General features: G+C 41.4%; 1 long non-coding RNA gene and 1 pseudogene across 7 annotated transcripts in view; both read left to right on the top strand.

Moving 5' to 3' along the window:
* Window positions 1–24,460, top strand: part of LOC109491582 — an 89,378-nt gene extending 64,918 nt beyond the window's left edge. For 5 of the 7 annotated variants that reach the window (XR_006585639.1, XR_006585640.1, XR_006585638.1 and 2 more), the window contains 3 exons: window positions 17,752–17,855; window positions 23,897–24,017; window positions 24,184–24,460. This is a non-coding gene — a long non-coding RNA (uncharacterized LOC109491582). The remainder of the gene's footprint in view (window positions 1–17,751; window positions 17,856–23,896; window positions 24,018–24,183) is intronic. The other 2 variants (XR_006585643.1, XR_006585641.1) reach the window with 1 other exon arrangement.
* LOC101083029 lies at window positions 17,081–17,745 on the top strand (annotated as a pseudogene).
* Window positions 24,461–26,632: the final 2,172 nt, after the last annotated feature.

Raw genomic sequence — 26,632 nt, 5'->3', positions numbered from 1 at the left:
AGAGTCTCATTCCATTTATGCAGGAGGCTTAGAATTTAATCTTTGGAGAAACTGAACCACAGGACAGGATGCTGGACTGGGGAAGAGAGCTATGTCTTGATTTGCCTTAATAGGAAGTCAATAGGAGACACCTAAAATTGATCAATCTGGAGATAACAGCAAATGCATACCATTTGGAGACACAGTGGGTAAAGCCTGGAACTAAATAATCCAAATTATTAAAAATGATTGCTGAAACAAAAGGGAAGAAATGGTGACTAGAAAAAACGAGAATGATCAAACGTTGGTGATCGCTGAAACTGGTGGGATGATAACCGCATGGAGATGTGGCAACCTCTCTGCTTTTGAGTATTTTTGAAAATTTCTGTAATTAAAAAGTAAAAATCAAGGGCCGCTGCTGTAGCTGTGCCGCTACTCTGATTATTAAAACACCACTTGACTTTTGAAGCCGTTTGCCGGGACTTAACCCTGATAGGAAAATAACAACCAACCTGGTTTGTCCGCTCGCTCCCAAGCTCTCAAAACAAGGAAGCAACACAGCTTGAGGTCATGGCAGAGCCCTGGTGTCTGGGGCAGCCTTGGAGGGCTTTGGGCAAGTTGCCCAGCCTCCCTGGGCCTCAGGTTCCCAATCTGTAAAACGAGGCGCCTGGACCAACTCCAAAGTCTGTAGTATCAGGATTTAGCAGGGCTGGTGGTCTAGACTGTGGGAACCGAATGGGACAAGGTGGGCAGCAGGGGAGCGTTTTAAAAATTCTCTGAGAAAATGAGGGTTAAAAAAAGAAAGCGAAGATTTGCTGCTGTCAAAGAATCTTAAATTAAGGACTGCTTCCACTTGTACTTATTTTCTTCTCCAGTGCTTTGTAATCCTCTCCAGCCAATTTAGAAAATGCCCCTCTATGTTCTGGGAGGATTATATTTCAATGGGAGCAACATTTGATTATATGGAGGAGCTTAGCAGAGCACCAGCATTGACAGTGACTAATGAAGGCAGGGCCACCAGTGTGTGAATGGGGACGGGAGCTGTGTGGCTGTACTTGCACCCTTAGTTAAATCGAAGGGTCCAATTTGGTCTGCTGAACAAACATTTATGGAGGTTTATTGAACACAAAATTAATTTAGGAGACATTAATCTAAAGCGAATGCGACTGACAGCCGCAGTGGCAGTGTTTAATGGAAGACAGAGTAAAAAAATGAGCCCTTCTTTTGGCTCAGAAAATACGAGCATCCCCAGGGCTTTCACAGACTCGAATCTCTTCTTTTGAACGGTGCAGCCTCCAAATAGACCAAGCAAACAAAACGGAATCCTCAAGAACCCATAATCTAAGAGAGAAAGGTCCTGAAGTCATGTTGGCTTCCGGATGAGGTGTCCTCTGTCCATTGGCACATCTTCTCCTCCTGCTTTTTGTTTTCTTTGTACGTGTGTTTGGCCTGGGTTTACGTTACATTAGACTGTAACCTGGCTTCTCACAGTGTGGTGCCCAGGCCAGCACTGTCAGCAATTCCTGGGAGCTTGTTGGAAACCCAGACACTCAGGTGCTGCCCCCGACCTGCTGAATTTGCATCTGCGTTTTAACCAGATTCCCAGGCAATTTGTAAGTACATTAGAATTGAGAAGCTCTGTTTCAGAAAATTCCCTCTTTTATGAGGGCAACATGAGAACAGACTAACCTTAGTCATCCAGAAAACTTTTCCCCTCTAAATGATAAAACTAAAGACCAGTGCAGAAAATTTGAAAACAAACAAACAAACAATAACAAAAACAAAGATGTACAAAGGCAAAAAGTCATCTGCCATCTTGTGAAGCCAATATGACCCCCAACGAACATTTTGGAATGTGTTCTATGGATATGGTGTATATTTTGAAATACAAGAGGCAGTCCCTCATTCATTCCTTAAGTCATTGAACAAACTCTATGGAACACCTAGTAGGCAGTGGGTGCTGGGGATACAGTGATGACTGAGACTGATACAGTTAGGGTTACGGTTACGGTTAGGGTTAGGGTTAGGGTTATTAACATGTAACCACGGGAGACTTAACTAATACCACACCAGGGATGGTAACCTGCTGTCTCCACTTACACCCAGTGTCTGCCTTCTTGTCTCCTATGTCTGTGTGTCTGACCCTCAGCTCCAGAGAAACAGCCTCCCCCTGATCTGCCCTCATTGGCCTTCCCTTATCCAGAAACTTCCCCTCTAATCTCCCTTTTCTTCAGGTCTTGTTAATTATAAGATTACTGACATTTACTAAGTGCTTACAAAATACTAGGCATTATACTAAGTACTTTGCATGAATTATCTTTTATCCTGGCAACAATCCTATCGGGTAGCTGCTATGATTATTATCCCCAATTTATGGTTCAGGACGTTGCCCAGGGTCACCAAGGTAGTGACTGGTGGTCAAACTCCTGGGCTATCGTTGAGTGGATACATGGATTCAGGCTAGAGTGTTAATGGGTAGTAACTAGCCCGTGTCTCATCTGAGCATTTAATAGGGAACCTCCAGAGAGCAGACAAGATACCTTACCCAAAAGAATGAATCTCTAATTGTAACATTTTAGGAAGAGGGGAAGATCAAGTGGGGTGGACGGACGTTAGATGATGATCTTCCATGTATACCTTATTTCAGATCATTGAGTTTTTTAGTGATGTTGTGGCTTTGTTAGAGATAATGGGAAAACACCAAAAGGAAGTTCCAGTTATTGACTCAAAGCCCTTTTAGAAATTCGACCTACAACCTTGTCTGTTTTAAATTCCCAGCAAGGCAAATGTACATGAGCCTGAAGTCTCCTCAATCTTTAAGGCTCAACCAAAACTTAACGCTCTTGAAGTCTTTCCTGCATTTCCCAGGCTGAGCTGACCCTTCCCTCCTTGCTGTAACATGATCTTTCTACCACCTAGTTATAGAACCTGGTCTCTCCAAGCTTTGGTCTCCTCATCTATAAGATGGGGATCATCACAGGGTCTACATCATAGGACTGTGGCAAAAGGCTGCAGGAGGTCTGTTTACAGTTCAATGGCCAGCCAGCATGTGGTAAATACTTAATAATGGTATTTTACTGTTCTTTTCATAATGCAGCGTTTTATTTGTGTGTCTCTATCTCCTTTTCGACTTTCAAAGAGCAAGCACTGAATCTTACTCATTTTTCATACCTCAAGGAGCAAAGATAGACCCAGAATTGGGGTGCAGTGAATACGAGTACTAGCAGAAAAGGAAAAGAATATTATATCAGGCAAGAAATGAAGAGCAGGATTTCATTTATGGTGATGCCTCATGCTCTGGAGCATAGATGTGGGAGAGGACCCACGGTGTTTATGGACTGTTGAATAAATGTTTTGCATGTTTCCGAAGCATTGAAGAGAAATCCTGATTAAATATTTGGTGATCTTGCCTCTCCCTTTATATTGGTGGCTATAGTGAATGATTTGAAATATTCTTCAGGGTCAGGTTTTGTAGTTACAGGTTTAAAGAGAACTTGTCATTGATTTAGGGGAAATGCAAGCTGATCAGTGAATTGGAAAATGCCTAGAAAAAAAGGTTAAAGGGGGGTTCCTGGGTGGCTCAGTTGGTTGAGGGACCAACTTCGGCTCAGGTCATGATCTCACGGTTCATGGGTTCGAGCCCCGTGTCGGGCTCTGTGCTGACAGCTCAGAGCCTGGAGCCTGCTTTGGATTCTCTGTGTCCCTCTCTCTCTCTGCCCCTTCCATGCTCATGCTCTGTCTCTCTCCTTTTCTCAATAATAAATAAATGTTAAAAAAAATTAAAAAAGAAAAGGAAAAAAGGTTAAAGGTTAAAGGTATGTAGAAAGGTTAAAGAATCCAGTATTAGTTGATATTAGAAGAGAAAAGCTTTGGGGCGCCTGGGTGGTGCCGTCGGTGAAGCGTCCGACTTCAGCCAGGTCACGGTCTCGCGGTCCGTGAGTTCGAGCCCCGCGTCGGGCTCTGGGCTGATGGCTCGGAGCCTGGAGCCTGTTTCCGATTCTGTGTCTCCCTCTCTCTCTGCCCCTCCCCCGTTCATGCTCTGTCTCTCTCTGTCCCAAAAATAAATTAAAAAAAAAAAAAAAAGAGAAATGCTTTCCAGTAACTCCACTACTGGGTATGTACCCAAAGGAAACAGAGCCACAAATTTGAAAAGATACCTGCACCCCAATGTTTATTGCAGCATTATTTACAGTAGCCACTCTATGAAAGCAACCCAAATGTCCACTGGTTAATGGATAAGGAAGTGGTATATAGATACAATGGAATGTATTGATTGCTCAGTCATAAGAATGAGATCTCGACATTTGTGACGACACGGGCAGATCTAGAGGGTATTGGGCTAAGTGAAATAAGTCCGACAGAGAAAGACAAATACCACATCATTCTACGTGTATGTAGAATCTAGAAAACACACCAAAAACCAGAGTCTTAAGCACAGAGAACAAACTGGTGGTTGCCAGAGAGGAGATGGATGGGGGGATGTGCAAAATTAGATGAAGGGGATTAAGAGGTACAAGCTTCCAGTTATAAAATAAATCAATCATGGGGATGAAAAGTACAGCATAGAGAACATAGTCAATAATATTGTAATAGCTCTGTGTGGTGACGGACGATGACTACACTTATCATGGTGAGTATGGAGTAATGTACAGAATTGTCAAGTCAGTATGTTATATGCCTGAAACTAATGTAACACTGTATGTCAATTATACGTCAATAATCAAAAAACAGACAAAAAGGAAAGTAAAAGAAATAGAGGAACAAAAAAGACTGAAGATGTATGGAAAGCAAATAGATGGCAGTTGTAAATCCAACTATATCAGTAATAACATTAAATATATATGGATTAAAAATCCAATCGAAAGTCAGAGATTTCCGGATTGGAAAAAGAAACAAAATCCAACTATGTTCTGTCTACAGGAGACACATTTTAGATTCAAAGATGCAAACAGATTGAAAAGAAAAGGATGAGAAAAGGTATAGCATGCAAACAGAAACCACAAAGAAGCTGGAATTTTAGCTATATTAATATCAGACAGATAGACTTTCACTTGTGTCACTAGAGTTAAAGGAAAAGAACTCTAGAAATAACTGATAACATTACTAAGATGATAGGAAAATTGTGTGTGTGTGTGTGTGTGTGTGTGTGTGTGTGTGTGTGTGGTGTATGTATCTATATACACAAAGAATAGAGTTTTATGTCTCAAGTCATGTTTACATTGATTTGGGCATAGATTCCTTTTAATTCCAATAGTAGTAGTAGACAAAGTGAGAGAACGTTGGGGTAGTTGGGAGCTTTAGATCTACTCTAAGGGCTTTGTATTTGATATAAGGGATTTATAAGCAGGGGTCTTTTGAGACTATCCTAAGCTGTTACCTGCTTCCTAGGTATTGAGAAAGGTCTAGGGAGTAGCTTTTATCTGACTTTTTTGTTTTTAATATAAGAGCTCTTTTGCTATAACAAAAAAAATCCTGGTTAATGAATTTCTTGGGGAATTTTATGCAGATAAAATATGAACAGAACACAGCTACAAATTAATTCCACAAATGTCTTAGGTTATTATTAGCAGAGGAAGGTCTGTGTTTCTCAAAGGACTAAAAATGGCCTAGGACAATTTTAAACCTCAAGATTAAATATTAGTAACACTATAATTATAATGTTAAATTTCTCTGAAAGGCTCAAGAACAATTCTCACCCACCTTCTGGTTGCACTCTCTGGCTTCTTCTGACCGACAGCAGAGCTTGGAATGGGGAACTCTGTAGATGGTCACTCTGATATGGCATCTGCAGCTTTGGAAGGCTGGGGTCATGCCCATTCCTCCAGCTTCCTGTTCAAGAACAAAGTATTCTTGGCTTTCAGCTAAGCTGCAAACTTAAGTCTTGTGTCTCTTCAATTTATTTTTCCTCTCGGCACAACATTATGTTCTTTGTTGGCTGCAACCATGAATGGCCAATGGGACATGAAGTACATTCAGAGTATCCTACCTGGGCCAGCTCCACCATGGCTGTCCCACTTGTCAGTCTAACCGAGATTCTCCCTCAATGCTCAGAAGCCACTATTTCGTGGCCCTAGACCTCCCAAAGGGGAGATGGGAGGGAACCTCAGGCCAAGTCAACTGCAGAAAATGCATGGGTCCCTGATCATTGCTCTTGCAGAAGACTGTCAACTTGGCTTTCGTGTTTGGATTTCTGGTAGAATAAGAGAACAAAAGTCAATCATCAATTCATGCATGGAGCAGCAAATGGTGAGCTCCTACTTTGCTCTAGACTTCGATCTAGCTGTCAGTGATACAAATGTGCACAGAGCCTTAATCCCTTCTGAGAAGGAGCTGAAGGTCGACATGTGAAAAACAGACATGTAAAAATACATCTGGAACAATGTTATGATAATAGATGTATGTGACAGGGAAGATCCCCAGTCTTCTCTATAAATGGAAAAGTGCCTTAGGCAAGTGGCCACACCATAGTTAGCCCACAAGTGTGCTCTCTGGGCTTTGGTTCCTGTTTTGGTCCAGTCTGAAAAGTAACGCCTTAATCATTTGTCTATCAGCATTCATTCATCATCCACTCACCGATTCATTCAACAAACATTAAATGCCCACCAAGGGCCACACACCTTGAGTTTCTGTTTTCAGAGACCCCATTAGCAGACAATGAGAAAGACCCTTAGTACCTAGTGTGACAAGTGCACTGTCAGCGGTGAGTTATATAGAAAGGCCTAGTGGTATAGTCATTAAAGATTTCATGGGAGGTGATTAATCTACTGGGGCTATTGGGTGGAGTCCAGAACTCTGGGCTTGTCCTTTGTTTAATGATGCTATTGGGTGAGAGGGTAGGCAGAGAGGGCAGTTTGAATGACTCTCAGTTGAATAACTTACCTAACATTCTCTGGTACAGAATGTATGGTTAGAGAATTTTAAAACTGGTGCTTTTAATAAACTGTATGATATCATGGGAATTTTTTTATTAGTTGTAGGGTTTTTTTAAAAAGGTTTTTAAGTTCTAGCTAATTAATATACAGCGTTATATTGGTTTCAAGTGTGCAATGTGGTGATTCAACCCTTGCATACAATGTCCGGCACTCATCACAAGTGCACTCCTTAGTCGCCAACCCCTATTTCATTCATCCCTCCAGGCCCTCCTCTTTGGTGACAATCAGTTTGTTCTCTATAGGTAAGAGTCTGTTTCTTGCTCTCACTTTTTTCTCCCTTTGCTTCTTTGTTTTGTTTCTTAAATTCCTCACATGAGTGAAATTGTATGGTCTTTACCTTTCTCTGACTGACTTCTATTGTTTAGCATAATACTCTCCAGTTCCATCCATGTCATTGCCAATGGGGAGATTCCATTCCTTTTTATGGCCAAGTAATATTCCATTATATATACGACATCTTTATATGTTCATCCATTGATGGACACTTGGGCAGCTTCTATAATTTGACTCTTGAAGATAATGCTACTATAAACATTGGAGTACATGTCTCCCTTTGAATTAGTATTTTTGATTTCTTTGGGTAAGTAACTACTAGTGTGACTTCTGGATTGTATGGTAGCTCTATTTTTAACTTTTTGAGAAACTTCCATACTGTTTTCCAGAGTGGCTGCACCAGTTTGCATTCCCACCAACAGTGCACAAGGGTTCCTCTTTCTCCACATCCTTGCTAACACCTGTTGTTTCTTATGTTCTTGATTTTAGCCATTCTGAGAGGTGTGAGGTGATACCTCATTATGGTTTGGATTTGCATTTCCCTGATGATAAGTGATGTTGAGCATTTTTTTCATGTGTCCCTTCTTTGGAAAAATGTCTATTCATGTCTTCTGCCCATTTTTAAATTGGATTATTTGTTTTGGGGGTGTTGAGTTGTATAAGTTCTTTATATATTTTGGATATTAACCTTTTATCAGATATGTCATTTGCAAACATCTGTTCCCATTTTCTAGGTTGCCTTTTAGTTTTGTTGATTATTTACTTCACTGTGCAGAAACTTTTTTATTTTGATGTAGTCCCAATAGTTAATTTTTGTTTTTGTTTCCGTTACCACAGAATACATATCTAGAAAGGAGCTGATACCGCCAATGTCAAAGAAATTGCCCTCTGAGTTCTCTTCTAGGAGTTTTATGGCTTCAGGTCTCACATTTAGGTCTTTACTCCATTTTGAATTTATTTTTGTGTGTGGTGTAAGTGACCCAATTTCTTTCTTTTGCATGTTGCTGTCCATTTTTCTCAATACCATTTGTTGAAGAGACAGTCTTTTTCCCGCTGGATATTCTTTCCTGCTCTGTTGATGATTAATCAACCATATAATTGTGGGTTCATTTCTTGGCTCTGTATTCTGTTCTATTGATCTCTGTGTCTATTTTTGTGCCAGTACCATACTGTTTTGATTATTACAGTTTGTTATATAACTTGGAGCCCGGAAATGTGATGCCTGCAGGCTTGCTTTTTTTTTTTTTTTTTTGATATGAAATTTATTGTCAAATTGGTTTCCCTACAACACCCAGTGCTCATCCTAACAGGTGCCCTCCTCAATGCTCATCACCCACTTTCCCCTCCCTCCCACCCCCTATAAGCCCTCAGTTTATTCTCAGTATTTAAGAGTCTCTTATAGTTTGCCTTCTTCCCTCTCTGTAACTTTTTCCCCTTTCCCTCCCCCATGGTCTTCTGTTAAGTTTCTCAGGATCCACATAAGAGTGAAAACATATGGTATCTGTCTTTCTCTGTGTGACTTATTTCACTTAGCATAACACTCTCCAGTTCCATCCACATTGCTACAAATGGCCAGATTTCATTCTTTCTCATTGCCAAGTAGTATTCCATTTTTATATACAAACCACATCTTCTTTATCCATTTATCAACTGATGGACATTTGGGCTCTTTCCATAATTTGGCTATTGTTGAAAGTGCTGCTATAAACATTGGGGTACAAGTGCCCCCATGCATCAGCACTTCTGTATCCCTTGGGTAAATTCCTAGCAGTGCTATTGCTGGGTCATAGGGTAGATCTATTTTTAATTTTTGGAGGAAACTCCACACTGTTTTCCAGAGTGGCTGCACCAGTTTGCATTCCCACCAACAGTGCAAGAGGGTTCCCGTTTCTCCACAACCTCTCCAGCATCTATAGTCTCCTGATTTGTTCATTTTAGCCACTCTGACTGGCATGAGGTGGTATCTCAGTGTGGTTTTGATTTGTATTTCCCTGATGAGGAGTGACATTGAGCATCTTTTCATGTGCCTGTTGGCCATCTGGATGTCTTCTTTAGAGAAGTGTCTATTCATGTCTTCTGCCCATTTCTTCACCGGAGTATTTGGTTTTTGGGTGTGGAGTTTGGTGAGTTCTTTATAGATTTTGAATACTAACCCTTTGTTTGATATGTCATCTGCAAATATCTTTTCCCATTCCATTGGTTGCCTTTTAGTTCTGTTGATTGTTTCCTTTGCCTGCTTTTCTTTTTTAAGATTGTTTTGGCTATCTGAGGTCTTTTGTGGTTCCCTACAAATTTTAGGAGTTTGTTTTAGCTCTGTGAAAAATACTGTTGGTATTTTGACAAGGATTGCATTAAATGTGTAGATTGCTTTGGGTAGTAATCACATATCAACAATATTTGCCCTTCCAATCCATGATCATGGAATGTCTTTCCATTTATTTGTGTCATTTTCAATTTCTTTCTTTAGTGTTTTATCGTTTTCAGAGTACAGGTCTTTCATCTCGTTGGTTAGGTTTATTCCTGGATATCTTATGGTTTTTGGTGCAATTGTAAATGGGATTTCTTCCTTAATTTCTCTCCCTGTTGCTTCATTATTGGTGTATAGGAATGCAATAAATTTCTGTGCCTTGATTTTGTATTCTGGGACTTTACTGAATTTGTTTATCAGTTCTAGCAGTTTTTTGGATTTTTTATATGTAGTATCATATCACTCATAAATAGTGAAAGTTTTACTTCTTCCTTCCCATTTTGGGTGCCTTTTAGTTTTTTGTTTTTTGATGTTGTGGCTAGGACTTCCAATACTACGTTAAATAGCAATTGTGAGAATGGACGTGGCTGTCTTGTCCCTGTGAAGGAAAAACTCTCAGTTTTTCCCCCTTTTAGCATATTAGCTGTGGGTTTTTCATATATAGCCTTTGTTATGTTGAGGTATGTTCCCTCTCAACCTACTTTGAGGGTTTTTATTATGAATGGATGTGTATTTTGTCAAATGCTTTTCTGCATCTATTGAAATGGTCGTATGGTTATTAGCCTTTCTCTTAGCCTTTCTTTTATTATTGTGATATATCACATTGATTGATTTGTGAATATTGAACCACACTTACAACCCAGGAATAAATTACACTTGATTGTGGTGAATGATTATTTTAATGTATTGTCGGATTCGGTTTGCTAGTATTTTGTTGAGGTTTTCACATCAGAGATATTGGCCTGTAGTTCTCTTTTTAAACGGTGTCTTTATCTGGTTTTGGTATCAGGGTGAGGCTGGTCTCATAGAATGAATTTGGAAGGTTTTTTTTTCTTTTTTCTTTTTATTCATTTTTCTTTTTTCTTTTTATTTATTTATTTTTACATGTTTATTTATTTTTGAGAGAGAGAAAGAGACAGAGTGCAAGTGGGGGAGGGCAGAGAGAGAGGGAGACACAGAATCTGAAGCAGGCTCCAAGCTCTGAGCTGGGACTTGAACTCATGGGACTTGAACTCATGAACTGTGAGATCATGACCTGAGCTGAAGTCGGACACTCGACTGACTGAGCCACCAAGGCACCCTATTTTTTTGTAAATAATATTTTTTTTGATAAATAATAGCTATTCACTCTTCTTTAAATGTTTGGTAGAATTCCCCTGTGAAGCCATCTGGTCCCAGACTTTTGTTGGGAGTTTTTGATAACTGCCTCATTGTTTTTGCTGGTTATGGGTCTGTTCAAGTTTTCTATTTCTTCCTGTTTTGGTTTTGGTAATTAAATGTTTCTAGGAATTTATCTATTTCTTCCAGGTTGTCCAATTTGTTGACATATAGTTTTTCATAACATTCTCTTATAATTATATTTCTGTGGTGTTAGTTGTTATTTCTCTTCTCTCCTTTGTGATTTTGTTAGGTCCTTTCTCTCTCTCTCTTTTTGATAAGTCTGGCTAGAACTTTATCTTTTCCTTCTGATAAATCTGGCTAGAAGTTTATCGAGTTTATTAATTTTTTCAAAGAACCAGCTCCTGGTTTCATCAATCTGTTCTATTAGATTTTTTTTGTTTGTTTTTTGATTTTGTTTTGTTTTGTTTTTAGTTTCTATAACATTTATTTCTGCTCTAATCTTTATTATTTCTTTCCTTCTGCTGGCTTTAGGCTATTTTTGCTTTTCTTTTTCTAGCTCTTAGGTGTAAGGTTAGGTTGTTTATTTGAGATTTTTCTTGCTTCTTGAGGTAGGCCTGTATTATTATACACTTTCTCTCAGGACTGCTTTTGTTCTCAAAGGTTTTTTGTTGTTGTTGTTGTTGTTTTTGTTTGTTTGGGTTTTTTTTGCTATATCACAAAGGACGATTGTGTTTTCATTTTCATTTGTTTCCATGTATTTTTAAATTTCTTCTTTGATTTCCTGGTTGACCCATTTATTGTTTAGTGGCATATTATTTAACCTCCATGTATTTGTGGTCTTTCTAAAATTTTTCTTGTGGTTGACTTCTAGTTTCATAGCTTTATGGTCAGAAAAGGTGCATGTATAACTTCAATCTTCTTGCATTTGTTGAGGCATGTTTTGTGGCCTAACATGTGACATATTCTGGAGAATATTCCATGTGCACTTGAAACTAATGTGTATTCTGCTGTTTTAGGATGGAATGCTCTGAATTTATCTGTTAGGTCCTTCTGGTCCAGTGTGTCATTCAAGGCCACTGTTTCCTTGTTGATTTTCTGTTTAGATGATTTGTCTATTGATGTAAGTGGACGGTTGTAGGGTTTTTTTAGGTAGCCGAACCTGTATACTTTTGGATATTTTTATCTGCAGTTATCTTGTGAATCTCAGGGCATTGTTTAAACAAAGATCTACCTTTGTCCATGACATTCCACGATTACAGATGTGACTCACTGGAATACACCTTCAGAAAGGGTATACTTGGCTTCTACCTTGAGCCCAATGAGAGACTAGGAAAGGAATGATTCACTAAAGGGGCTGAGGGAATTAGCTTTGGAGCCTCTCTGACCTGGTTTTTATTCTCAGATCTACCCCTTAAACTTGGGCATGTTTCTCAACTTTCTCAACTTTCATTTTCTTTATTTGTAAAACAGAATAACATCTATCTCATAGGTTTGTATTTGAGAATTAAATAAAGCAATGCAGATTACACTGGGTTCTGACCAGTGCAGACTCTGAGTTGTGGCTTCATCTGAAAGTGATTTATGAGGAAGTGGACTTAGGAAAAATATTTTGTTTTTATGTGAGAAAAGCAGTTCATGCATTTATTTTCCTCATTGATTTGAAAGTCCACCCTTTAAACAAATGCCCTCTATATTGTTCCATTGGTCAGGGTATTCATTTTTCAATATTTAATAACTACAGATGTGCTATAGATTTATAGCACATTTAATATGATAAAATGAATTCCCCTTAATATTCTTCTTTTTTGAATATTTTGACTATTCTTATACATTTCAAACTTGAGAATTTATCCAGAAATTTTGATTGACAGTGGCTTAATTTATAGATTTAGGAAGAAGTGACTTCGTTACATTTTTAATCTTTCTATACAAGAACATGGCATTCCTCTCCATAAGTTCCTGTGTTCTTTTCGATCCTTTAGTATAATTTTATGGTTTTAATCTTACAGGTAAGGTACATGTTTGTTGGATTTACTCAGATGAATCTTTTATTAATGTGAGTGGGATCTGTTTGTGTGTTTAGAGAGTTTTAATTATTTTGTTACACTTTATCCACTGGTTCTAGCCTTCCCTGTTAGAGAATTGGTCTTCAAAGTGGGTTGTGAATATCAGTGGGGAAACATGAGGACTTTCCAGGCAGTACTAGAGTATGGTGAGTTTATGGAAGTCATTTTCTGAAATTTCAACAGCTATAGGTAGGTCTTATTAAAAGTTGACCTTCTCAAAGAGAGAGTGAGCTCTGTTTTTGCACTAATTTTTAAAAAAAATTTTAACATTTATTAAGTTTTGAAAGGCAGAGAGAGACAGAGTGCAAATGGGGGAGGGGCAGAGAGAGAGGGAGACACAGGAACAGAAGCAGGCTCCAGGCTCTGAGCTATCAGCACAGAGCCCGATGCGGGGCTCAAACTCACGGACCGTGAGATCATGACCTGAGCCGAAGTCGGCCACTTAACCGACTGAGCCACCCAGGTGCCCCTGCACTAATTTTTTTGAGTGCATTAGATTTTTATTCTTGGTGTATAAGAAACCTACTGGCATTCTGCATTTATTTTGTAACTGATCACTTTATTGCATTTGCTGGTTATTTCTGATAGTTTTCCAGTTGATTTTATTTGGGTTTTTGAGGACTGTCATGACAATATCTGCAAATATGGGAAACTTGCCCTGTCATTTAGAATATCAATGTACTTACTTTACTTTTTAGTTTTCTAAGTTATTTTATTGTTAATATGTTTACAGTTGACTCTGGAACAGCAGAAGTTTGAATGACACATGTCCACTTACAAACAGATTTATTTTGAAAAATACAGCGCAGTCCCAAAAACGTATTTTCTCTTAAGATTTTCTTTTCTTTTCTTTTTTTTAAAAAGTGTTTATTTTGAGAGAGAGAGAGACAGAGTGAGAGCAGGGGAGGGGCAGAGAGACAGGGAGACACAGAATCCGAAGAAGGCTCCAGGCTCTGAGCTGTCAGCACAGAGCCCGACGCAGGACTTGAACTACAGACTGCGAGATCATGACCTGGGCCGAAGTCGGATGCTTAACTGACTGAGCCACCCGGGCGTCCTGAGATTTTCTTTAAAAAAAAAAAAAAATGTTTATTTATTTTTGAGAGAGAGAGAGAGAATAAGCAGGGGAGGGGCAGAGAGAGAGAGACACAGAATCCTTAGTAGGCTCCAGGCTCTGAGCTGTCAGCACAGAGCCCAATGCAGGGCTGGAACCCATGAACTGTGAGATCATGACCTGAGCCAAAGTCAGATGCTTAACTGAGAGCCACCCAGGTGCCCCTAAGATTTTCTTAATCATATTTTCTTTTCTCTAGATTACCTTAAGAATATAGTATGTGATACATATTTAAAATATGTGTTAATCAACTGTTTGCTATAGGTAAGGCTTCTGGTGAACAGTAAGCTATTAGTCGTTAAGTTTTGGAGGGGTTAAAGTTATATGTGAATTTTCAATGCATAGAGTGTGAGCACTCCTAACCCCTGTGACGTTTGAAAGGTCGACTGTATACTGTTTGCAACTTTAATTGGAATATTTATGTTTTGCCACCAAGCAGAATACCAGCTGTTAGTTATTAATTTTATTGAATTTCTAAAAAAATCGGGGTCTTATGCTTTTTGGAAATCTCTCGTGATCATCACATGATCTCTCCCTTTCATTCACTGTGGATCAAATATGTTGAAGAAATATATTACTAAGATTTCCTAATTTTTAACTGTGCCTACCTTCCTGGAATAAATGCCACTGAACTAATTTTAAAATACCTTTAGATTCTATTGCTACTATATTTAGACATTTCATGCATATTTACAAATATTGGAGTGTTTTTTAAAAAATGTTAAGTTTTATTTATTTATTTATTTATTTATTTATTTATTTATTTGGAGAGAACGAGCATGAGCAAGGGAGGGGCAGAAAGAGGGAGGGAGGGAGGGAGAGAGAGAGAGAGAGAGAGAGAGAGAGAGAAAATCCCAAGCAGGCTCCATGCTGTCGGCACCGAGCCTGATGCAGGGCTCGAACTCACAAACCGCAAGATCACGACCTGAGTTGAAATCGAGAATTGAATGCTTAACTGTCTGAGCCACGCAGGTGCCCCTGGAGTGGTTTTTAAAACAATTATCATGGATAAGATCTGGTATCGGCTCTATGTCAGTGTCTTTAAAAGAATGGAGACGTTTGCCTTCTTTTCTTATTCTCTGATATGTCCTAAATAGTATATGAGTTTTGGTTTTGAAATAGCTCATCCTCAAAAACAATTTAAAACTGGCACTTTTTGATAAGTAGTCTCTGTTTCCCTAATTTTGATTTGGGGAGATAGGAGAAGATGAATTATTTTCAGCTTCCCTTATCAAATGGAGTTGTCGATGATCAGTTCAGCCATTAACTGAACCTGGAATTGGCTTTTCTGAGGAGCGATTTCCTTTTTTTATGAGAGAACCCTCGGAGTGTCTATGGCCCTGCGAGCTGCCTCCAGGGGTTAGGGGCATGGGAACTGGGTGGACTGACTTCAGGGCTTGTTGTTTTCTTCACCATGTCAAGACTTCATTGAGAAAAGAAAGCAAAGCAGGAAGGAGGGCTGTGTTCTTAAATCCTGTCCCTACTTTTCCCTTCCTGGCCTCCCCCCCCACCCCCGCCCCATTAGGAATTCTGTCGTGGGGTATGTCAAATATATAGTAGCCCAGATGCCTTCTGATGCCTCCAAAACATCTCCTAATGAAAGTCTCAGAGGCCCCACCTCACCTTGTCCTCCAAATGTCCTATCTTGGACATTTGTCTCCTTGTCCTCCAAATGTCCTATCTTGGACATTTGTCTCCTTGTCCTCCAAATGTCCTATCCTTCTTTCTTCTCCATTCAGTGCTGGCACCTCGACACAACTTCCCAAGTTAGGAGTTGGAGTTTTGTCCATTATTATTCCTTCTCTCTTACCCATCCCATTTGATTTGTTCACAAGATCTCTGAAATCCATCGTTCTTTCTCCTTTTTTACCCATCGTTGTTGCCTCACTTGCCATCCTTACATCCGGGCTTCATTATCACGTGGGCTCTCTCGTGAGTCTCTGACTCTCCTCTTGCCCCTGGTGTAATTCCACTCCCCCAAATCTCCTTCCACACTTCTGCCAGAGTAGCCTTTTCAAAAATGATTTTGATTTTTATCAAAGTGCTATACATGGTTAAAAATATCAAACACAAGATTACAGTCACTGGTTTGCATGTTTTTTAATCAAAAAAAGCTTTGAAAATTGAGTTTTGGGGGGTACCCTAGCACCAAAGCTCATTCTGGTGGCACAACCTGACCTAAACTTAAAATCCTTTTGCAAAATTATTGTGTTAATTATGGGATGCTGTCCCCAATTATGTGCACATAATTGTGTGCTTATGATATAGTATGTGAATATTGTCTTTTAAAGATAGGAAAATATCTGAATTCTGAAATACATCTGTCTTTAAGGATTCAAGGTGGAATGTGGGACCCTGCCTCAATCTTCTGAGGCAACTTTTTTTTTAATTTTTTAAAAAAAAATTTTTTTTTTCAACGTTTATTTATTTTGGGGACAGAGAGAGACAGAGCATGAACAGGGGAGGGGCAGAGAGAGAGGGAGACACAGAATCGGAAACAGGCTCCAGGCTCTGAGCCATCAGCCCAGAGCCCGACGCGGGGCTCGAACTCACGGACCGCGAGATCGTGACCTGGCTGAAGTCGGACGCTTAACCGACTGCGCCACCCAGGCGCCCCTTTAATTATTTTTTTTAACATTTATTTATTTTTGAGAGACAGAGAGAGACAGAGCATGAGCAGGGGAGGGGCAGAGAGAGAGGGAGACACAGAATCCGAAGCAGGCTCCAGGCTCCGAGCTGTCAGCACAGAGCCTGATGCAGGGCTTCAACCAACCACGAGCTGTGAGATCATGACCTGAGCCCAAGTCAGCGCTCAACCGACTGGGCCATTCAGGCGCCCCCCTCCCCACCCCCCCCTTCCCCCACCCCCTCCCCCCCAGGCAACTCTTTAACCTCCTTTAGCTTTTAATTTTTTTTTTTTAAGATTTTTTTTATATATGTTTTAGAGACAGAGAGAGACCGAGCACGAGAAGGGGGTTGCGCAGAGAGACAGAATCTGAAAGAAGTCGGAAGCCTAACCTCCTGGGGGGCTCAGGTCATGATCTTACGGTTCCTGGGTTCGAGCCCCCCCTGTGCTCTGTGCTAACAGTTCAGGGCCTGCTTTGGATTCTGTGTCACTGTCTCTCTCTGCCCCTCCCTCATTTGCGCTCTTTCTCAAACATACAAATAATAATAAAAAAAAAATTCCAACATGCCATCCAGCCTGAGGAAGACCCAGAAACTTCAGGACCACGTGAGCCATGGCTGCGTGGGCCAGCACCGGAAGCACCCAGGGGGCTGGGGAAATGCTGGTGGCATGCATCACCACAGGATCAACTTCGGCAAATATCACCCAGGTTAGTTTGGAAAAGTTGGAACGAGGCATCACCTCCTCAAGAGGAAGCAGAGCTTCTGCCCAACTGTCAACCTCCGTAAACTGTGGACCCTGGTCAGTGAGCAGACATGGGCAAATGGTACCAGAACCGAGACTGGAGTTTCTCCCGTCGTTGATGTGCTGTGATCTGGCTACTGCCAAATTTTGGGAAAGGAAAAGCTCCCCAAATAGCCTGTCACCGCGAAGGCCAAATTCTTCAGTAGAAGAGCTGAGAAGATTAAGGGTGTGTGGGGGTTTATGTCTTGGTAGTTTGAAGCCACATGGAAGGAGGTCCGTTAAAAGCTAGCAAGTACTTTAAAAAATATGTTTATATTCATGTTTTAAGCTTCTTGATTTATCAGTTTTGGATATTTTTGCACAATGACTTTCTATTATAATTTAGGAAGATTTGACTTACATGTTTCCCATCTGTCTTAATCTGCTAGGGCCACCATAACGAAGCACCACAGACTGGGAGGCTTGAACAACAGAAATGTATTTTCCTCACAGTTCTGGAGGCTGGTAGTCCAACATCATGGCATCAGTAAAGGTTGGTTCCTCCTGATGCCTGTCTTCTGGGTTTGTAGACGCCCATTTTCTTCTGGTGTCTTCAAATGGTCTTCCCTTTGGACCCATCTGTGTCTTAATTTCCTTTTTTTTTTAATAAAGACATATCGGGGCGCCTGGGTGGCGCAGTCGGTTAAGCGTCTGACTTCAGCCAGGTCACGATCTCGCGGTCCGTGAGTTCGAGCCCTGCGTCGGGCTCTGGGCTGATGGCTCAGAGCCTGGAGCCTGTTTCCGATTCTGTGTCTCCCTCTCTCTCTGCCCCTCCCCCGTTCATGCTCTGTCTCTCTCTGTCCCAAAAATAAATAAACGTTGAAAAAAAAATTAAAAAAAAAATAAAGACATATCATATTGGATTTAAAATTCTATCTCCAAATATAGTCACATTCTGAAATACTGGGGATTAGGGCTTTGATATATGAATTTTGGATACCATTCAGCTTGTAACACCAACTACACCTATTTATTTATATGTTTGTAAACTTTGGGTTTATTCAATAGTCAGTTTGCATTCTTCATCATTAGCTTTCTGCAAATACTGTTTATGACAGGGTACAGGAAGACACTATAAGGATATTTCCTTTTTATTTATTTCTTCTTGGTGTTAATAATTGTTTCCTTTTCCAACCGATTACCTGTGTCCTGATCCTTAAATTTTTTTCTCAAATGCTTCATCAGATGAATCAGTGTATTAACATGATTTTTTAGGTAGTTAAAAGTGTATTTTAAAAAGCCCCAAACACTATTCTACGAGTTTGCTTCTCCTGAAATGGTCACTCTTTAAGCCTACTATGTAGCTGTCATTCCTCCTTTGGGTTCTTTCTTTCTTGGGCTCCATGTTTTCCTTTCTCTTCATTTTCTTCCTTATTTTTTCTGGAACATGTCAGCAGTAGCTTTCTAAGAAAAGGCAGGAGATAAAAAGTTTTAGGTTTCCTGAAGGCATTAAAATATATTTTAAACTCACACATGATTGACAGTTTGTGGGCATAGAATTCCAGGCTGAGAATAATTATTTGTTAGTTGTTTGAAGGCATAGACCATAGACCAATCGTGTCTATGAGATTTCAATGTGGCTTTTGTATGTACCTAACTAGATTTTTTTCTGGAAGCTTTGGAGTCTTTGCTTTGTTCCTGAGGTTCTGAAATCTTACAGATACACTTTTACTGGGTCTTTTCACTTGTCATTCTAGGTCATTGGTGGTCCTTTCACTGTTTGGTGATATATTTTTCAATTTTGAGGATTTCCTTATCTCATTGAAAATTTTTTCCTGTTTTCTGTGTTCTCTTTCTGTAACTTCTATCATTCAGATGTTGGAACTTCTGGTATGTATGATTCTCTGATTTTTTTTTTCTTTCCTATTTTCCATCTCTGTTTCCATCTCCTATCTTCAGAGAGATTTTCCCTCTGACTTACAAAAATTGGTTGAAATGTGTGTTACCTTTAACGGTTTTGAGTAGCTTTTAAGGAGTCCAAGCTTCTTGGGGTACTTCGTGGCTCAGTTGATTGAGTATCCCAACTCTTGATTTGGGCTCAGGTCATGATTTCAGGGTCATAGGATGAAGCCCTATGTTGGGCTCTGTGCTGAGTGTGGAACCTGCTTAAGATTCTCTCTCCTGTCTTTCCCTCTGACCTTCTCCCCTGCTCATACTCTCCCTCTAAATAAATTAAAAAAAAAAAGTCCAAGCTTCCTTGATGATCAATGCTTGCCTGTACCTCTTTCCTTGTAGTTTGCACCCTTCGTTTTCTGTGATCTTCTTTGAATGTCTCTCTCTATGCTTATCACATTGTATTGTTCTACTCAGTTATCTCTTTGTTTTTTTTAAGTGAGCCTCCTGAGGATTGGGTTTGGCTTCTGTGTGACTCTTCATCCCCAGTGTAGGACCTGATACATTATAGGAGTTTAATAATGTTTGTTGAATAAATGGAAACAAAGCTATTATTCCTTCTCCTGTGCCCCTCCCCCACTTTTAGGCGGGTCACCACAATGGAGGGTCTTGAGATGAAGATTGGTGTGTAGGCGGTTTGCTAAGGAAATGCTTCCAGTAGAATTTACTAAGGGAATGGGGAAGAAGGACAGGGATGGGAGAGGCAAGGATGTAATTTTAGGCAGAGTCAGAAACCTAAGCCTGATCTTCTAGGGAAAGTCTGGAGTATAAATTAGTTCTCAGAATTTGTCTTTGTTGAGGCAAGTGAGTTGGGTTTCACACCGTATCACCATCAGTCATTGGCTCTAGGGTAGGGCAGCCAACCCCTCTAGTTGGTCCAGGACTATCTTGGTTTTAGCAGTAAAAGTCTCATGTTCCGGAACCCTCCAGCCTGGGGCAAACCAGGACAGTTAGCAACAGGAACTTCTAGCTCTCTGTGCACTGGGGCATAGTGGCTCCAGGAGCTGAAGGGAAGTCCTTGGAAAAGAAACTGTTGCATCCATTAGGTGTGGTGGGTGGAATAATGACCCCCAAAGAATTCCACATCCTAATCCCCAGAACCCATGAATACTTTATCTTAGATAACAAAAGAGACTTTGCAGTTATGACTCAAATAAGGATCTTGAGATGGAGAGATTATCCTGTATTATCCTGGGGTCCCAATGTCATCACCAGGATTCTTATAACTGAAAAAGGGAGAGTCAGAGATGTGACGGCAGATGCAGAGCTCAGAATGATGCCACTGCTGGCTTTACACATGGAGGGGCCATGAGCCAATGAATGAAGGAAGCCTCTAGAAACCAGAAAAGGCAAGAAATGGGTTCTCTAGAGCCTCTGGAAGAAATAGAGGCTTAAAATACTGATTTGAATCCCATGAGACCTATTTTGGACTTCTGACTTCTAGAACTGTTAAGGAGGTAAATACATACTGTTTTAAACCACCAAATTTGTGGGAGTTTGTTGCAAAACTTCTTGCCAATTTGTGGCAAATGAATTCAAAGGTAAAGGTGCATTGAAGCTGGGGGAGGGGAACATGGAAATGGTAAAAACATCCGAGGCGGATCCTGGTGGTGCCTCCACAATTTCTGCTCCGTCCCAATCAGGAAAGTAAATCAGATAGCTAAAACTTGAAATCAGTAGTCAACAAATAAGTTGAATATCAAATTAGGGAAGTGTTGCATAGTGATCAAGCCATGGGATCTGGAGTTTGATGCCCCCTGGTTAAATCCTGGCTTTGGGCACTTTTAAGCTCTGTAATTATGGCATGTTACATAAGCCTTTTGCATCCTTCAGTGCCTCATCTGTAAAATGGGAGGAACAACCCCAAGAGCTATTCTAAGGACTAGAGGAATATGTACGTAAAGCACCTGACATGCAGTAAAATCTCAATGGAGCCATGACTGGCAGCCGAGGGGTATCTTCTCTCTCTCTATTCAACTGCTATATTCTAAAGACAGCAAAGGGGAGAATCAAACTTGGTGAATATTAGGGGTTAAAATCCCTTTACTTGTCCAGAGGGTACAGTACACAGGATTTTGTGTTTATAATCTTGTAACATGTATATATGAGACTTTCCTTGTCATCACAGTGGGAATTACATAATATGGAGTCCAAGGGCAGAACATTTGTTTTGGTATCTAAAATTACTTAGAAGAGAGTTGTTGAATATTGTATGGTGGCTCCTCTGTTTTAGCACTTTTTAAATCTGTGGTTGGTTTAAAGGATGGCTTTCACCTTCACTGGAGTTTGCTCTCCTCTGGAGATCTGTGTTTAGCCCAGCAAAGTCACCCATTATGGTTGTGCCTGTCTCTCTTCCCAAGGTTATCTGGGGGGTATTTCCCAAGCCTTTTGATATGCTAAGCAGCCATAACTGGGGAGAGTTTCATAAACAACCATTAAGCTGCTATTAGAAGTGTCAGGACTGGTAGAACTAGTAATTCTGTAATAATTTGTGAAGTTTAACTGTAACTATGCAGCCACTTAGTGTTTCAGGTAGCTTCATCTGGATCTAGACATGGGCCCTACAGACCCTTTCTGCTATCCAGGTAGGCAATTGCCTGGGGTCTTTTATTCACCTCTGTTAGGAAATAGCAGCTAAAAATTAAATCAGCTCCAGGCGCCTGGACTCAGTCGGTTATGTGTCCGACTTTGGCTCGGGTCATGATCTCATGGTTCATGAGTTCGAGCTCCGCATCAGGCTCTGTGCTGACAGCTCAGGGCCTGGAGCCTGCTTTGGATTCTGTGTCTCCCTCTCTCTCTCTGCTCCTCCCCTGCTTGTGCTCACTCTTTCTCTCTCAAAAATAAATAAATGTTAAGAACAAAACAAAACAAAACAAAACTCCTCAAATCAGCTCATTTGGAGACCTTGAAACAGCTCTTCAAGGAAGCCAGAGCAATTGACTCATCCTGGGGGGGTAGGAGCCATCTAGAAGTGGTATATGATCTGCTCTCTCCTGCCTTTCTCCCAGGTCACACAACTCAGGGCTAGCACTTTCTTCTGCATTCCAGGGCTGTCGCTGATTCGGGCTGAATCTCTTTTAACCTTGGTGCTCCCCTCCAACCACCCAGCCTCTCCCCTCCACCCCCGTGAATGGTGGCAGAGAAGGGGTGAAAGCCAGCGGAGGAGAGGAGGTCCTTGGCTGAGCTGTAGCCCAGGGTGCTGGCCTGTGCCCCGTGAGGAAGGGACTGGGTGTGGCAGAGCTTGCTTTGTTCTGAGGCCCTGCCAGCTCCCGGAAACTCAGGAAACCCTCCCTGAGGAGGACCAGTTCAAAGGACAACACAAGACATCAAATCAACCTTACAGGGTTACTTTAAGCCAAAGGGAAAGTAGCTAACTGGAGAAGAGAGGCAGGCAACAGCGGAAAGTCAACCGCTGCCTCCTTGTTTTTCAGCCACTCAGCCCTCCAATCACTATTTCCCCACTTCTATCCAGCGGCTCTGGAGCCTGGGCCTCCCCCTCGCCCTGTTCGCCATTTGAACTGCCCTGTCTGGGCCTTGCCTTAGGCGGGGCCTCTCAGGGATAGAGCTGTGTTTGTCTCCACTGTGTGTTGAACTTGGCAGGTGCAGGCGCACCTCATTCCAAGTCAAACTACCACCTTTCAAAAGAGAAGTCCAGGCCTGGAAGCCACGGCTTGGGGCGGGCCCTGTGCACCACCACCAATGGCTGGAAGTGAATGCTGTCCTTCTCTACCACCCATGCCAGGCCTGCCTCTGGTAATGACTGAGAAGGGAAAAAACAGGCAGTCGGGGCTGGAGGTAATAGGAATTCGGCCGGAGGGCTGTGGGCTGTGGGAATGAGGGCAGCTTCTCGGCTGGAGGTTCAATCAGCCCTGGAGAGTCAACTGTTGCTTTGGACAAATGAGCATTGGCCATGTTGAGGTGCATACCTGAGCGTGCAGAGCTAGCTCAAGAATGAGGTCCCGGCTTTCAAGAACCAGCCTCCTTCCAGAAAAGATCTGGAAAGACCTAGTACGTTCGAGAAGTTTCTCTCCCCGTTCCCAGCTGTCATGGAATCTATTGCTCCCACAGAGAATGTCTACCCTCCAAGGACCAGGAAGGGCCACCTGCAGATCAGAGGGGCAGAGAGACCTCCAGCCTCCGTGTCTCATTTGAGAATTGTTGCCGGATAGTGAGATCCCTCGTCCACCTCATCAGTGTCCGTGAACTCCCTGATAGTTCCGAGTGGCTGTCTAGGTGCCATTGTATGTTAGCTACGTGACCTGAGCTAGAGACACAGCCTCAGCGTGCCATGGTTTTCTATTAGATGGAGATAATCGTCTACCCACTGAGTGCGGTGATGATTACAGAACGTGTGGAAAAGTGCGTACTTGGCTGCTATTCTACTCAGGCCTTGGGCAGATGTCGCAGTGTTTCTACAGATAGCTTCTCACTTAGCTTCGTAATAGCTCTGGGAGGTGGGGAGGGCGGCGGTGGGGTGAGAGTCATTCCATTGTCTTTGAAAGTTTGAAGGGCTTTGCCATTTGAATGATGGCCTTGGGAGCCCCGCGTCTGGCACCGAGTAAATGACCCCTGCACTTTGTCTGCCCGTGTTGGTTTTTCTTTCTTCTCTTTTCTGGTTGGTGACTTTGTTACCAAACAAAGAACTTCAAAGCGAGTAGACAACGTTGAACATTTTCCAAGATCCTCGAGGGGCCTGGTCCGGGATTTCTCGTTCAGGAAAATGCACATCATCTTAACCAAGTCTGTCCAGTGGGAACTTCATGTGAGTCACTCATGGAATTTTATATTGTCTTAGAGCCACATTGGAACAGTTTTTAAAAGGTGAAATTAATTTTAGCGATACATATTTTTAACCCCTGTGTATTACATATATTACCACTTCAACACATAATCTAAAGATGATTAATGAAATACTTTCTATTCTTCAGACCCTGTCTTTGAAGCCCAGTGTGTATTTTACATTAACAGCACATCTTCATCCACTGCTAAAAACTCATTGGAAGCTGCTGATCCGTATTTCAATACGGATGCGAGTTGGCCAGAATAGCTTCATACTCGTCATTTCAAGCATACGTAAGGAGTGCCTGCGTGGCTCCGTCGGTTAAGCATCCGACTTCGGCTCGGGTCTTGGAACTCACAGCTCGTGGGTTCGAGCCCTGCATTGGGCTCTGTGGAGTCTGCTTCGGATTCTGTGTCTCCCTCTGTCTCTGCCCCTCCCCTGCTTGTGCTCTGTCTCTCTCTCTCAAAATAAATAAACATTAAAAAAAAAATTAAAAGTTTTCCAGTAATGGAATTGAGTACCAGGTTTGTTTTTTTTAAATTTTTTTTGAGCCACAGATATCATATTTTTATTGGTGGGAAACTAGAGAGACTTCTTTTTTTTTTTTTTTTCAATATATGAAGTTTATTGTCAAATTGGTTTCCCTACAACGCCCAGTGCTCATCCCAACAGGTGCCCTCCTCGATACCCATCGCCCACCCTCCCCTCCTTCCCACCCCCCACCAACCCTCAGTTTGTTCTCAGTTTTTAAGAGTCTCTTATGCTTTGGCTCTCTCCCACTCTAACCTCTTTTTTTTTTTTCCCCTCCCCCTTGGGTTTCTGTTCAGTTTCTCAGGATCCACAGAGTACCAGGTTTTAAATACAAATTTAAATTAATTAAAATGAAATAAAATGTAAACTTCATTTCCTCGTTCACACTAAGCAATATTTCAAGTGCTCAATAGCCACGCAGAGCTTGTAGCTGTCACATACGACAGTCCAGGAGAGGTTTCTGCTAGGACATTTTCTTGTTCACTTGTTATTTCCAGACTTAGAGTTTCTTTCTTTGCCTTCTTTTTTTTTAATATTTTATTTTCAAGTCATTTCTACACCCAGCATGGGGCTTTGAGCTCACAACCCCAAGATCAAAAGTCACATGCTCTACCGACTAAGCCAGCCGGGTGCTCCCATATTTACAATTTTCCTCACTAACTCTCTTTGCAGTGATGTTTTAAGTGAGTGCCATGGTTTGCACTATTTTACAAGTATTTTAAACTATACAATACACTCTGTCTACCCATTGAACGGGCCACATTGCAGGACAGTGCAAATGATCGAATGGTTCTGCTGGTGACCTCCTTGCATTATGAAGGAATCTAACCACAGAGCCCCCGTGACACAGGGCTCTCCGAGGGAAGGCCCCAGTGTCAATCCACATAGTCGGTAGTTTAAAATCATAATTTCTGCCTTTTTTTGTGTGTGGGGGGGGACAAAAATAAACAAAGATGAAAGATTTAACATTCTCTTCCAACGCCCTTATGGATCACTTTTATGCATCATGCTTGCAACACCAGGCTCTGTGGACTCAGTGTTTCCCTAAGCTCCAGCATAAGCTCTGGTCCTTGACTTTCAGGCAATGGGTGATGTTTATTCCAGGTCTTCTCCCTTCTGACTTCCCCTCCCTCTCCCAGAGTTCCTTGATCCTGTTTACTTTTTTTTAGCATATATATTTACATCCATTCAAAGACTTGATTAAATATTACTTGGTCATCCAAATCAAAACCCCAAAACAACAGAGCATCTCCCACAGAAGTCCCAAAGAATTGGCCGAATCTTTAGAAGTCGACCTAATTTTGTTTTGGGGGGCTAAACTGTGCACTGGCTTTTCCCTCTTACTCAACTCTGGCTAAATATTTTGGCACGCTGCCATGGGACGACATCACGGAAAGTTGTACTTACATTTCCAGGATTTTCAGTGCTAGGATTTTCTCCAACCGCACTATGTTCAGACGTAGAAGCGCCCTCCTATTTATATGTGGATTATGTTGTGTTTGTTTGAGATTTCAGAGTCTAGGCTGTGTCTTTGCTTAGCCTAAGCCTCATCTTGACCGGGTTCTGGACGGTCCATTTCTTCTCCCGTTTTTCTAAGTATCCCTCCTTGCTCCTGCCACCTTTATTCTTCTTTATGCAACTCTTGTGTTACTTCAGTCATCTGAGGTGGAATTTTTGGAGTCCTTGGCTTTTTGTGGACACGAGTTTGACTCTTATGACCCGTGCAGGAGGAGTTGCATATTTGGTGCTTTTCGTCTCTGCTGCTTTCCTTGAGGAGGCTCCAGATAAAATTCTCCGAGGGAATGGAAGCATTTTTGGCAAACTGTGGGGACTTTCTTCCTCTCTTTTGTCTTGAATTGTATAAGCAAAATATTCCAGAGCCCTGAAATGTTGTTTTCCACAAGAGCCTCACAAAGGATACATTCTACTGGAGGACATCTAGAACGTTCCTATCCAAGTTCACCCGGGCTTCTAGCATATAGGTGACCTGCGTATGGTTGTGTCGGGGCCTGCTCGGGGGTCGAGGCCCCTCTTGCTAGTTATCGTGGTCTCTAGAACATGTTTCC

This window comes from Felis catus, chromosome C2, assembly GCF_018350175.1.
Source record: "Felis catus isolate Fca126 chromosome C2, F.catus_Fca126_mat1.0, whole genome shotgun sequence".
Taxonomy (NCBI): domain Eukaryota; kingdom Metazoa; phylum Chordata; class Mammalia; order Carnivora; family Felidae; genus Felis; species Felis catus.
This window is presented reverse-complemented; position numbering and strand designations above follow the sequence as displayed.